At 46.0% G+C, this 10,125-nt stretch overlaps 1 protein-coding gene and 1 pseudogene across 3 annotated transcripts in view; one reads left to right on the top strand and one right to left on the bottom strand.

Moving 5' to 3' along the window:
* Positions 1–1,370, bottom strand: part of Fastkd1 (FAST kinase domains 1) — a 51,691-nt gene extending 50,321 nt beyond the window's left edge. For all 3 annotated transcript variants that reach the window (XM_004634775.3, XM_023719075.1, XM_023719076.1), the window contains exon 1: positions 1,170–1,370. The gene's annotated coding sequence lies outside the window, so the exon portion shown is untranslated. The remainder of the gene's footprint in view (positions 1–1,169) is intronic.
* A 7,410-nt stretch (positions 1,371–8,780) lies between these two features.
* Positions 8,781–9,106, top strand: LOC101572162 (annotated as a pseudogene).
* Positions 9,107–10,125: the final 1,019 nt, after the last annotated feature.

The raw sequence follows: 10,125 nt of genomic DNA, 5'->3' as shown, positions 1-10,125 counted from the left end.
AAATGTTTTAGAAGAAAAAGGTTTTAAGGGGGCTGGGGATTTGGCTCAGTGGTAGAACACTCGCCTTAGTAAGCTGGAGGATCTGGGTTCAGTCCTCAGCACTAGAAACAAAAAAAAAAAATAAACCTCTCCTACAACACAATTCAACCAAAAAAATACAGTAAAATCAAAAGTTTTTTAAGCACTGTATCTTAGTTACTCTTCTCTCGTTGCTGGGACAAATACCCGACACCCAAACTGAAGGAAGGAAAGGTTTATTTAGCTCACAGTTACTGGAGGGTTCAGTCCATATTCAGTTGGGTCCAAGGCAGAGCAGCACATAGCAGAGGGCAACCTTTCATGGTGGTGGCAAAGAGCCCAAGGGAGTAGTAGCAGCAGCTCAAGCAACTAACTTCTCTTCCCACCTTACATTGTAATGCAAATTACTTGCCCCAGTACAAATGCAGCATCCACACCCACAATAATCAATCACAAACTCCAGAAGCCGCCCCAAGACTGCATGAAGCTTTGGGGGAACAACTATACACAAACCATAACACACTGTAATACTAAAATAGATGACTACAATACATTTCTCTCCACTTAATTCTTATTATATCACTTCAGACCCCTCTCAGTGCCTGTGACAAGGTGTTTATCAAAACAAAACAAAACAAAACAAAACAAAACAAAACAAAAAAATCCCCCATGTAACTGTACTCCCTATTTTGTGGTAATCAGTACCTCCTGTCCCAAGCTGACCTGGGTCACACGCCTACATATAAACTCCTGCAGATGGCAAAATAGTCTCCATCCACAAACAAAAATGAAGATTACAAAATAAAGAGGTGTCTGCCGCTGTGCCCAAGAAAAGCGACCTCCGGGAAGTCACTTATCTATAGGAGGCCGTAGGACTGTGAGATCTACATAAGAACCATGAACAGGCATGGTGCAAGGCACGCGAATGCATGGTTTCCAGATGACAGCTACTATGAGCGGAGAACGGATGAATGCGAGTTTATGATCCCAGTACCGAACGAGAACAGCTCTACTCCAGTCCTCTGGGCTTCAGAGAATCCAGTATTCAAAAGATATCTCTCCATTTCTCAGCCGAAGCCTAGATCCCAAACATGCCGAGAGGGTACAGAAAAACCGCCGCCACTCCCCAGCCCTGACTTGCCAGCAAGTACCTCTCTCCAGCGTCCGCTAAGTTCTCCGCAGGATCCCAGACTTGGTGGGTTTCTATGGCTCCGAAGTCAAGCTTATCCCTGGTGCCCAGCAAGGGCCGAAACAAGCATGGTTCTCACGTCCAAGGGTTCTTACCCTCTCCCTGAGGCATAGCACCTTGCCGGGAAAAGTCTGTCGGTAAGCTGCAGAAACGCGCGGGCCGCCCGCAGCGTGCAAGCAAAGGCACGCACTACAAGTCCCAGAAGGTCTCGCGCGGCGTCGGGGCGGGGCCACGGCCTTTACGCACCCCGGGGGATTCTGGGCTGCGGGTTTTCCCAGTGAGAGAGGTTGGGGCCGCGCGGTTTAAAATACTATACCGGAGAGGAAGTTGCGAGGGCGACCTGGCTGCGACGTGTCACCCCATTAATCGCCAGGGATGATTCGTCTGACGGGTCTGGCTAGGCGGGTGTCCCCTTCCCTTACCGCTTCAGACGCGTCCCTCCGGAAGCTGCGCGCCAGCTCGGTCGACCATCCCCATGGAGGAGGAGCGTTTCCTCAGCTAGGGCTACGTGCCTACCTGCGCTTCTCTGCTACACCCTCCGAAGGCGCTCTCAAGTTAATGGAAAAGGAGCTCTCTGAGGTCAGGGTCTCTTATTTTATTTTAGTACTGGAGGGTTGCACCTAGGGCCTTGTACTAAGGTTCGTCCCCAGACCTTTTTGGGGTTTTAGTTTGAGGTTAAAAGATTGCTCAGTTAACTTAATTCCCCGGGCAGGGCTCGACTACTTGTGATTCTATTTTCCACTATTTGGGGCACCGAACCCCACCTCCACCCTCACCCCCGGTACTGACAGCTGAACCCAGGGCCTTTGCTCTGAGTGTCGTCCCAGCATTTTTATTTTATTTTATTTTTTTGAGCCGGCTGAGGTAACACATGACCGTGAAGCCCAGCACTTGGGAGACTGAGGTAAAAAGATTTCCGCGAGTTGGATGCCAACATGAGCTACTTTACGATTTCAAGGCCAGTCTCAATTATACAGCGAGACCTTGTCTCAAACGAACGATAATAATAATAAGGAAAACCAGGACCTCCTTCCCTCGGTATTCCCCTTCCGTAGCAACCCACGTGAGCTTGCTGCAAGAGGGTGTAACCCCCTGGAAAATCCTGCCAGAAGTCCCCGCGTTCCTTACCCGGTTCTGCTTCTGCTGCCCACCAACAGTGTGGAAGAGAAAACACAGGCCTGTTGGGAGTTCACAATGGGGCGCGAGTTCCCTGCTGGTCACCAGCAGTAAGGTTGCTGTTTGCTCCTACTCCGTGTTGCAAGTGCTCTGTATGGGAATCCACCTTTTTCCCTACTTCATTGGCAATCCGATGGGACTCTTGGGGTCCCCTGCTGAGCCCGCAGACAGACCATTCCCTGTCACCTGGGAGGTCTCCCTGTGTGGCCCTGCCAAGATCCCCAACTGGCTATACTGTCCCAGGAGAGCTTACACAGAGAGGACCAAAGGCATTTGGCAGACTTCTGAATCACGGTAAGGTTTGAGGGCCACAATTTAGAGGAAGATCCAAGGAAGGATCTTCAGCCAGGACTGGTTATTCTCAGTTTTCCCAAATAACTGCTGAGGTGCTTGTGAAACTGGACCTGTTAGGCTGCTGTTGGTGGGTAGGGGGCTTATTGGAATGTGAGGTGCAGTTTGGGTGAATAGGGCTGAAGCGAGTGGATTCTCAAACCTTTGTTCTGGGGTCACCTTGTATGGCTTAGGACACACTGGAGTGATAGCCAGTCTCACTGGCCTGCCAACACTGAGGGGCCAGATAGTTCTTCCAGAGAGAGGCAACCACTGCTTGGTATCTGTCCCTGTTGTTTGCTTTTGTGGTAAGTGGGAACCATGGGAGGGAGTCAGGGCAAGTCCATCCACCTAGATGTCATGGTCAAAAATTTCAAAAAAAGGATTTAATGGAGACTATCAGCAAACTCTCCTGGGAAACTCCAAACGCTCTATGGAGTAGAGTGGCTATCCTTACAGATTGGGTGGACTACCCAGGGCTCATTGGAAAGGGCTTTGGCAAGTTTCGACAGGGAATCCCAGACATCCAGATCAGTCTTCCTATGTGGCTTCGCGGTTGCAGCTAGTTATTTGTCGCCTCCTTGGTTGAGGGAACCCCTTTCCCAAGTTCTGGTTGCTACTGCAGCCTGCTCAAATAGATCCCTTCCAAGACATGTCCCATCTTCTTAGGTAACTCAGAACACCCCATGTCAGATCAGCCATGTCCTTTGCCCACAGAATTCTGGCCAGAGACCAGAGCCCTTCATCATCCCCAGCATCCAGCCCTGAGGCCACCCCAACACAAGCTAGAAAGTCTCCCCTCCAGTGGCCCCAAAACCATCCTGTGGGACCAGGGAAATAGCTCAGTGGCTTAAGCACCTGCCTGGCAAACACAAGGTCATGAGTTTGATTCCGGGTATTAAAAATACCCCAAACAAACTAAAAATAGTTTCCATTAGCCATCATATGCTCCCACCCCACTTCACATCAAGTAAAGAATGTGTTTTGGCACTAAGTTTCCATCACCAAGTTCCCGTGCTTCCCCAGAGTCAAATGAGACTTGACTGCACCTCCCCCTACTAATAGGTCTAAGCTTTATGTCTCCTGGGTGCCTGACCTTTGTTTAGTAACCCTCTACCAACACTGACATATTGAACCAGAAACATCTTATTCCTTCATACACCAAGAAAACAAACCTTCACTTGCTCAAGTCCATATTCCAGAGCCATACCCCCCACTTGCTCCGATTATTACAAGCTTCTGATCACTTGTCAGCACAGAGGAGCTTCAGTGTGTCCTGGCTGCTGTCACCAACTGGTTGGAGGAGAATGCCCCAGCAGGCACCTTGATCTAAATCCCTATGCTAGATAGCAGCTCCCTGTGGAGGACCAAAAGTGGCATCTAAACATCACAGACCAGATGACTCGACAGGTCAACTACCAAACTGCCCTACTACAAGGATTGTAATGTGGGGGCTAAAAAGTGACCAACTTTGACAAGGTAAGACAGGTCCTCCACAAAATGAGATGAGAGTGCAATCAAATTCCTGGAGCAACTATGTGAGGTGTACTGCACCCACATGCCCATTGACCTGGAGGCCCCCAAGAACTGGAGGATGGCCTACATGGCCTTTGTGAGGTAGAGTGCTGGGAACATTCACCGAAAACTCCAAAAGCTAGAGGGCTACTCTGGTATGAACACAGTCCAACTGCTGGGGGTCACCAAGGTGTTTGTCATCCAAGATGCAGAGAAGTGTAGAGAGGTCAAAAGACAGATAAAGACAAAGGCTGACTTCATAACCGGCTCGGCAGACAGACCAATGGAACTCAAGGTGCAAACAGGAAGATAACTGCTACAGAAAGCCACATCCACCCTAGAAAAGGACTGGTATGCTTATTGTAAAGAAAAGGGCATTTACAAGCACAAGTATCCCAAGTTAAAGAAAAAGATGACTGAGTGATCTGAGAACCAGGAGGCAGGCAGTTCTGCTTTCACAATAGGAGGAAATTCTCTCTTGGAGAACTGAGAAGGACCCCCCCACCTTACCCTCACCCATGGTCTACATGAAGATGGGAGACAAGCCAATTAAATTCCTGATGGGGAGCAGACCATTCATTTGTGACATCTCCTGGCCCCTCAGCTGTGATTCTGTTAATATCAGCAGAGCCTCAGGGCAGTCTAAAACTCAAGCCTTTTGTCATCCGCACATTTGTAAGATAGCAGGTCATAAGGTGATGTATTGGTTCCTATACATGCTGGATTGCCCAGTTCCTTTCTCAGGGAAGAATTTGTTGGCTAAATTAACAGCAAAATTTGACTTCAGAGACAAAGAAATGTACTGCTGCTGAAATGAGCTGCTGTCACCATGACTGATCTTGTCACTGAAGAAGAATAGAGACTCCATGACTGGCAAACTCAGATAGTCCCCAAGGAGAGGACTTGTTTAGGCAGTGGCCCCAAGTATGGGTGGAGGACAATCCCGCTGGCCTAGCCATTGATCAGCTCCCAAAGTGGAATTTAAGACTAAGCCAATCACCCAGTGACAATATCAAATACCACTAAAGGTCCAGTGTGGAAATCCAACCACACCTTGAGAGCCTGCAAAACTATGGGATCCTTGTTCCTTACCTGTCACCCTTGAACATGTCTTTCCTCCCAGTCAAGAAGGGAAACACTGGGGACTACTGCCTCATCCAGGACCTCTGAGCAATAAGACCACAGGAACCCCACATTTCACTATATCGAACCTCTATACTTCCTTAAAATAGTTGCCAGTCTCAGTAGAATGATTTGATTGGCCCCAGAAAGCCAGCCCCTTTTTGCTTTCCAATGGGGATCAACCAACATAGGACAACATGGCCAGCTCACTTAGACTAGATCACCACAGGGTTTCAAAACCTCCTTGACCATTTTGGGAGAAGTAGTGCCCCAAGATCTCCACTCACTTCCAGTACAGAACCTGGGATGTATTCTTTTTGTAGTATGTTAATGATGACCTTCTCTTGGGCCACAGGTCCCATGGAAGGATGTAAGAGAGGTTTAGAAGAACTACTTGGATATCTGTGCCAGAACCCCCATTAGCCTATCAAAGCCCCTGTCTTATTTACACTTCTCTTGTTGCTAGGACAGATACCCCACGCTCAAGTTGAAGGAAGAAAAGATTTATTTAGCTCACAGTTACTGGAGGTTTCAGTCCATATTCAGCTGGCTCCAAGGCAGAGCCACACAAACAGAAAGCAACCTTTCATGGAGGCAGCAAAGAGAGTGCAAAAGGAGAAGTAGCAGCAGCTCAAGCAGCTAGCTTCTCTTCCCACCTTATATTGTAATGCAGATTACCTGCCCCAGGGCAGGTGCAGCATCCACACCCACAATAATGAATCACATGACTGCAGGAGCCTTTGGGGGGACAATTACACACAAACCATAACAACCCCTAATCCACTTGTCTCCTGGGGATCCAGTGTGGATAAAGGACTTGAATCAGGAGAGTCTCAAGCTGAGGTGGAAGGGATCCTTAACAGCCCACTACTCTCACAGCAGTCTGAGTGGAAAGAATCCCCACATGTATCCACCACAGTCGAGTAAAGAAGGCTGCAACCCCAGAATGGAGGTACTGCAGGGATCCACATAGTGAGACCAAAGTCTTCCTGATGAGAAATGGGCCAACACTGACCTCCCCAGCTGGATGTGGATCTTCGTCTTCCACCCTGATGATGGATAATTGTCGTCCTTGTCAGTAGGTCATCTGGACTGGAAGGACCAACATCACCACTTTGATTTTCCACACATTACTTGTGTGCTGTGTCAGTTATTGGAGTCTGCACTTATAACCAGCCCGTGTACAAGGTCTGTGATTGTTATGGCATCTAAATGTCCCCCAAGCCTGGTATAGTCATGGGGTGGGCTTCTAGAGCTTGTGATTGATTCATGGTCCAATGCTGGGATTATGGGCGTGAGCGCTACATCCATGCCCTGGGTGAGTAGTTTGCATACTACATAAAGGAGGCAAAGAGGCTTGTTTTCTGCTGGTCCTGCCTTTTTGTTCTTGTTGCTTTTGCTCTTTTTGGGCCATTATGACCTGTTATCCTCTGCCATGTGCTACTCTGCCTTGGAGCCAGCTGAGTATGGACTGCAATCTCCATAAATGTGAGCTAAATATACTTCCTTAATTCCGGGCAGTAGGTGTTTTTTGTTTGTTTTGTTTTATTTTTTGGCAGAACTGGGGATTGAACTCAGGCCCTTGTGCTTGACAGGGAAGCACTTATTCTACTGAGCTATCTCCCCTGCCCCTTGGGCAATAGGTATTTTGACTGAGCAGCCAGAGAAAAATAACCAAAACAGTGACTTAGGACAGGATTCAACCGTTGTATTTAGATGCCAGACTACTTGAGATTTGTTGGCTTGGACACAAGGTGGGCATGCAGATAAACCACTCATAAGCCAAAGCAAACAACTGGGACAGAATTCTCCAGTGATCCTTTTCCTTTAATGCATATAAGGCCCTTAGCTTTGCTCCTTGGAATCCCATGTATGATTATTCATGGAAGGACTTAATGGTGGGAAACACAGTTTACCTGTAAGGATAAATATATGTACAAGGAGACTGTGATGTGGCATGGGGTGTAGTTCCATACATAGAAAGTTTCCATTGTTCCTACTATTCCTGTGTCACCTCTTGGCAGAGCTCAGGGACCTTAGAGAAAGGCATTTCCTGCCTAGGCTGCCCTACAGGAGAATGTAACTCACTCAAACTCAACATCAGCAATAGGAAAGGGGCAGACAATTTGGACTCTGCAGTAATGGCCAAGGAAAGACCCTGGGGTGACTGTCTTCCTCCAGAAACCAACCTTCATCCCAAATGCATCCAGTTTCCAGAGTTTCCATTCTTTTTATGAAGAGTATATTTGGCCATTGCCCTAGTTATACATAACCTTTTCATGGGACTGGTGGAAAACATAGTCCTTTCATAAAATGTCACCTCTTATGACATGTGGGGGAACCCTTATAGGAGACCAATGGCCATGAAAAGCCAAGGAATGCAGCCTTAGGAAAAACACAATCCCTCCCCCCCAAAAAAAAATTAATTAAAATAAAATAAAATTTAGGCCGGAGAGATAGCTCAGTAAAATAAGTGCTTGCCTGGCAAGCGCAAGGGCCTGAGTTCAATCCCCGGTTCTGCCAAAAAATAAAAAATAAAATAAGGAAAAACACAACCCTAGAAAGAATTACAGGACAACAAAGGTGAGGATGGTGTAATAGTTGGTTTACTGTGTTTATTTGAGAACTTTGGTTAAGAGAAGCTTACCTAAATGGGCTCAGCAGTTCCATACCCTAAGGTGTAGAAGACCTACCTTAGAGCAGCTGACCATGTAGACCATATAAAAGGAAATGAGGAAGGACACTGCTGCTTTGCTTTTTTTTTTAAAAAAACTTTCTGCAAAGCTTTATTCAAAAGGGGCTCAGTCCTTCTTGGCAGCTGCCTTACCCATGGCGGCCAGCATGTTGCTCAGATCCTCACGCTTCCTCTTGGTGCAGATGTGCATCCCCACACTCTTTTCTTGATGAACTTGAGGGCACGCTTGTTCTTGGACACCTTGAGCAGCTCCATGTCACGCCACTCTTTAGGGGTGAAGCCATACACCTCCAGGATCATGTCCCACATGAACTTGGTATGTTTGGTGAGACATCCGTGACAGTGGCTGTGCCTAAGTTTGCTCACATTCTTAGTCACCTTGTAGCCCTTGTTGAGGCCCACAGCCATGGGATAGCAGTGGGCCATGGCTCCTCTTTGTTGATGGTTGCTATGGCGGAAGGCGCTTCTGCTCTTCTGAGGAGTTCCAGTCTACAGCTTCAACTTGGAGGTCATCTCTTGCCTTCCAGTACAGATCCTTTGGCTTCTGTAGTATGAACCTTGAGCCTTCCAGTGTAGACTCTTTAGCCTTCCTTTACAGACCCATCAGCTTTCTGGTACAGACTTGTATGAGATATTTCAGTGAACTGCAGACTTTCAGTTTCCAGTGTGCAGACATCCTCTGTACTCTTTCTCATCTGACTCTGGATGACCATCATAAGCCAATTGTGGGGTCACCTTTGAGAGTACCAGAGGGTTTGGGTCACTGAGCCGAGATGTGGTTCGAGATTCTACCTGGAGTTGCCATCATGGGCGTGTGCTTGGTCATTCCCGGAGTGGCCACTGCATACATCCACCGCTTTACTAACGGGGGCAAGGAAAAAAGGGTTGCCCACTTTCCATATCAGTGGAGTTTGATGGAAAGAGACAGGCGCATCTCTGGAGTTAACCGTTACTATGAGTCAAAGGGTTTGGAGAACATTGATTAAGGAAGCATTTTCCTGATTGATGAAAAAATAACTCAGTTATGGTCCTCTAACCCTGCAGGAAGTTTAAGCAATATATTCTGTGATATGCAGTTTCATTTAGTGTGTTATTTAATGCTTAATAAAAACAAAATGAAAAAAAATAAGCCAATTGTGTGAATTCTTACACATTTGTATATTTTCGGTTATCTCTATCTCTAGTAAAACACTGATACAGATGGTGACAAAGCTTTCCCAAATAGGCAGTAGCCCTTGGTCTTTGAAAACCATTAATATATGTGCTCCACTAACCACACTTCTGGCTGATTTATAAACATCAACATAAGGATATAGGGAAAATGACATTTATTGTGGTTTCTTTATATTAACTCAAACTTGAAACAACTAAAGTGTCTAATAAGAGAATGAGAATGCTGAATAAATTATATATTTATACTATGAAATGGTATTTAGATAGTAACAAAGATGTCACTTACATTTTTATATGAATAAGAGCAAATTACAGGGGTAAGTTGTGTGATATAGCCTTACTTTTTGTCTGAGAAAGGGAGAGAGGGAGGAAAAGAGGGATATTAGACAAGAATTTTATTTTATTTTATTGAGAAACAAGTTGCAATAAGACAGTTTCAAAGCTGATTAATAAGATAGTTTCAATAATTAATACATTGTACATTGTTATCTTCTTAGTGGTTATCCATAGTACAAGATGCAGACAGGACATCCTGTCCAAACACTGTTAGTACAAATCTTTCTTCTTATTGAATTAAGCAAATTAGCTGTATATCCTAACTATTCTGCATATACAGATACAAAATGGTCCTTCCTTTATATCCCATTTTTTTGTTTGTCCTGTCAGAGATGGGTGTTCCATTGGCATCTAAATACTATAGGTGCGTAAATTCAGCAAAACAATCCAAAGCAGTCCAGCACTCCACAATAGTAGTGGGTTATCCGCAGAAGTTGTTAACTTGAGCCTTTCACAGCTCAGCATATTTTTTCCCATAATTTTATTGAGAAACAAATAGCAATGAGACAGTTTCAAACCAAATTGGTAGGACAGTTTCAATAATTAACACATTGCATACATTCTTCCTAGT

Source organism: Octodon degus, unplaced genomic scaffold (assembly GCF_000260255.1).
Source record: "Octodon degus isolate 3935 unplaced genomic scaffold, OctDeg1.0 scaffold00065, whole genome shotgun sequence".
In the NCBI taxonomy this organism is placed as follows: Eukaryota; Metazoa; Chordata; class Mammalia; order Rodentia; family Octodontidae; genus Octodon; species Octodon degus.
This window is presented reverse-complemented; position numbering and strand designations above follow the sequence as displayed.